The sequence below is a fragment of the Protopterus annectens genome, chromosome 1.part1 (genome assembly GCF_019279795.1).
Source record: "Protopterus annectens isolate FY-2018-M chromosome 1.part1, PAN1.0, whole genome shotgun sequence".
Classification (NCBI taxonomy): domain Eukaryota; kingdom Metazoa; phylum Chordata; order Ceratodontiformes; family Protopteridae; genus Protopterus; species Protopterus annectens.
The window spans coordinates 1,691,015,375-1,691,019,824 of NC_056726.1; positions in this window are offsets into that span (position 1 = coordinate 1,691,015,375).

Here is a 4,450-nt window from a genome sequence, read left to right on the forward strand (position 1 = left end):
ACGGGTGGTATCGTTTCCGATAATCTCCCTGTGTCAAGCATTTCGTTGGACTATTTACTTACTAAGATTGAGTTTATTTTCTCGAGACTCGACCTACTTGATGTGAATCAATGCAAACTGCGTGACTCATTACCACCTTCAGTGGGTCAAAGGCATCCTTTTTGGTCTCCGGTGAGTTTCGGCAACTTGGAGACTATATCAGGAACAAATGTGGCAGCAGCAATTAATCCAGCACCTGGACAACAGGGGCAACATGTTATAGTAGCTGACAAAATACCGGCAACTGATAGAGTAATATCGGAAGCAGGAAACTCTACTTCAGTGATTGGCACACAGCAGGTGCCTGGGAATGAACGAGAGTCTACTAACTCACAAGTTCAACTACCTGGTTCACCACGTCAAGCATTACAGAACGTGGTTAACAATAATCTTGGTTTACCGTCATTGTCTTCTTGGTTAGCTGATAGTTTTTCATTTTCTGGAATCTTGAGTACCAGCGACGAGGGACAGTCAGGAAATAGAGGTAATATTACTCCTATTTCTGACATAGTGACCAAATTGAAAACTTTTGACAGTTATCTAGTTAAACTCAAGAAATTACAATTGGAAATCTCTTACTTCGTGAATATATGTCACGGAAGGTGGTGCTGAAAGGTTTGCAGCGCCACCAATATCCTACTGGCCTTAACATTAATTCACACTTCCATAAAGAACTATTAGGATTGTTTGACCGTCAGGGCTTTGAACTTTTGAAGCTCATGGTCAAACATTATTCTTTATGGGTGGACAATTTATCTAAAACTGTGGCCGAACTTGATAACAGCATTAGATTGGATGTTGAGTTTCTTCGATATAAATATGAATATAGCCGAGTGTTTTCCAGTATCGACCAGTATATGTTAAATGAAAAGCGAATAAATTTAAAAAAACTGGATCGTGACTGTAAAGCATACCAGCAAGGCACAGCTTATCCTACTCCTTCTGCTGTTTAGGTTTGGCACAAAGGTACAGGTATAAATGGTCAACCATTAGCTAATACTTGTACTAATGTTAATAACAACAGTCAAAACCAGCAGCCAATCCAAATGGCCACTGTTAATGGTGACAACCTTTGGAATACTAACCTCGATTTCTCCAATGGCATTAATGACAACATCAATATTATAGGCCCAGTTGGAGTCTGGAGAAGTGAGAGGTTACAAAATTGCCCTCAGGGGAAAAATAACTTCAGTCAGTATAACCAGAACCAAACTTTTTGGCAAGCCTGGTGCCACACTGGTGCCAGGCCGAAACAGCAGAGGAATTCTCAGCCAAACAAATACAAACAGAAATCCAACAAATGCACTTGATAATCATTTGATGATCACTTGATAATAATTAACCTGACTTTATTACTAGTCAGGTGTTGATTGACTCTGGTGATCTTGTTGGCCCTGTTATTGTTACCAACAAGACAGGGGATTTAAATGTTTATAATTTTTCTTCTGTTGTTATTACCCCTGACATTGTGGATGTTTTGGCTAAAGGACACACATATGTTCCAGCGCAAGAACTTGATTTGGTTAAAACTATTATAGATATTAAAACTTTTACTAGGAAGTTGAACTTTAATCTAATGATGGGTGACACTATGAATGAATCATGTACTGACAAATTGTATATATCTAGTAGGTATAACCCCCCACTACACCCAGTGTTACAAATTTTTGAGCAAATGTGTGAATTGGATATCAGACAAGCCATCAAAATTGGATTTAAAACCAATGTTGTTCATCATGCAAGTAGGGTCGAACATGAATACTTGGAATACATTAAGTCATAAGATATTTGTATATGTAAACCTGACAAAAGAGAGGGCCTAGTCATTTTTGATAACATCGATTACCAAGAACGTATGGTGGCATTTCTGGATAATTATGCTTATGAACCGAGCTCTCGTTCAGAAATTAATAATGCATATAGTGTAATAAAAAACTGTATTGAGGACATGTTTATAGATAGTAGGTTAGAACAAAATATCTATAACTACATGTCAACATCATATCCGAGATACCCATACCTATTTGGTATTCCGAAGATTCATAAAAATGTAATAAATCCACCTATGAGACCCCTTGTTCATGGACGTGGTTCACCAACTTACCCCTGTGCTAAGGTGGTGGATTTTATATTACAGAAATACTTGACACATGAGGACCAAATTTGTAAGGACTCATGGTCCTTCTTAAAGAAAATTGACAATCTACAGTATAATGCGAATTATAACTTTCTTACAGTAGACGTGAAGGACCTTCATAATTGTATACCACATGACATGGGGATTGAGTGGGTAGGTTTAATGCTTAAGAAAAATGGAGCCCCTGCTTTTGAAATCTCCCTGGTGACTGAATTACTTGAGCTTATACTTTCAAATAACTTCTTCATGTTAGGGAATGACTTTAATTTACAAAAAGTTGGGGTCACTATGGGCTCACCTTGTGGAGCGAGCATAGCGAACCTAGTAATGGCTTACTGGGAATTGGAATTTGTGTTTAAGAACGTCGGTATTAGGGATCACATAGTTTGCTGCACACATTACTTAGACAATATATTTATTTTATTAAACGGTGACTTGGAGGCTAGTAAAAATGTGCTTGAACAATTCAACCAGTCAACCCAATTCTTGCAATTTACATCTACATTTGATACAGAAGCAATAGCCTACTTAGACATTTGGCTAGCCAAGAACAGAGAACTGGGTTGTTTTGTAGCTAAGATTCATAGGAAGAGTACATATTCCAGTACATGCCTACATTTTTCAAGTTGTCGCCCCTATCATCAGAAGCGGTCAGTCATCAAGGGACAGTTAGTTAGAGCTTTGCGCATAGCCAGGAAGGAGAATTCATAGATGAATGCTATTTCTTGAAAAACATATTTTTCATGAGTTAGTTGACTGTTTTACTTTTACATTTATGTTTAATATGTTTAATTGTAGCAGAATGATACATATATTTTTATAACAGCATTTACTTTTTAACTGTATGCCTTTAAGTAAGTAAGGTGTGAGCTTTATTGTAACAGGATTGGTTAAAGTGCTCACCTGAGTCTATTTGTACAGGTTTTTAAAATCACTACACTGTTTCTGAAGAAGTTTGCTTATCAGGCAAATGAAAAGCGCTTAAAAATTTCAGTTTAACAAATGGTTTGTTTTTTACTTTGGCAAGTTGTCATGGCAGAGTTTATCTTGTCTATTATAGACTACTGCAGATCCTTCTGTGTGTTCAAGGCATTATATTTGAAGATGCTTCAGTGTATCCAGAAAACTTACCCAATGCTGATGGGCGCACTTCTCAATGCCAAAATCCTGAAAGATCGAATTTCATATGGCCGAGACCATATGATCAAACTTTCGGAATCCTGACATTGTGAACAGAGATCTGCATACAGCGCGGAATGGGAGATTTCCCTTTTCCTCGCTGTAGTGCAATCTCGGAGTTGGAATATTTAAGTAGTGGGGGTGTGGAGGGGTTGTTGTTTTTTTTTTTTTTATGTGTTTCCGAATTTCGATATTAAGAAACATCGATCATATGGTCTCGGTCATATGAAATTTGATGTTTCAGAATTTCGAGATTCTGAAGTGAATCCAGGCTGATACCTAGTAACAATTGTTTGGCATATCAGATGAGACTTAAACAACTGTCCCTGTTTTCACTAGGCTGTAGATTACTAACAGGGCATTTAATCACAGTTTACAAATTCTCTAGAATCAAAGCTGCTACACTGGGCATTTATTTTATCAATCATAGTGCCTGTGCTTGGAATAATAATTTAATTTTTGATTTGCCTTTAGCAAGCACTTCTATCAAATGTTCATTTTGTTTTTTCATCACAGATCAAGTAGGTTGTCATTGCCACTAAATATACATGGTGCAGAGAATTTCTTTTTAAAACATTACTGGACTCTTGATTCAAAAGCAGTATTGATGCTCTGGGGTCAGTAATTAAGCAAACTCTTAAATGGCCTGCATAGGCTCTGAGTATGGATTATACAATATTGATCATCATAGTTGCAGCCAGCTCATTTCCTGCATAGGCCCTGAGTATGGATTATACATTATTGATCATTGATCATCATAGTTGCAGCTGGCTCATTTGGCACCTGGTGACTCTCTCAGTCTGGCACCCTTTAATGCTAGGTCGAAGAGCCAAAAAATAGTGCCTTCTACCATCTTGGTTCGGTGCCACTCACCTACCTTCTTTGATCATCATGACTGACTTTCACAGGTCTTGCCTCACACTATCCATCCACCTATTTGCTGGATGCCCTTGTTTCCTCTGCCACAGCTTAATGCTTTACCCCCATGTCCTCATATTCTGCATGAGAGCAATACAAAAATGTCTGTTCTCAAATATGGTGTTCCCTCCTTCTCTGCTAAGGAGACAGTTCCATAAGGCCTCACACTTTATGTGA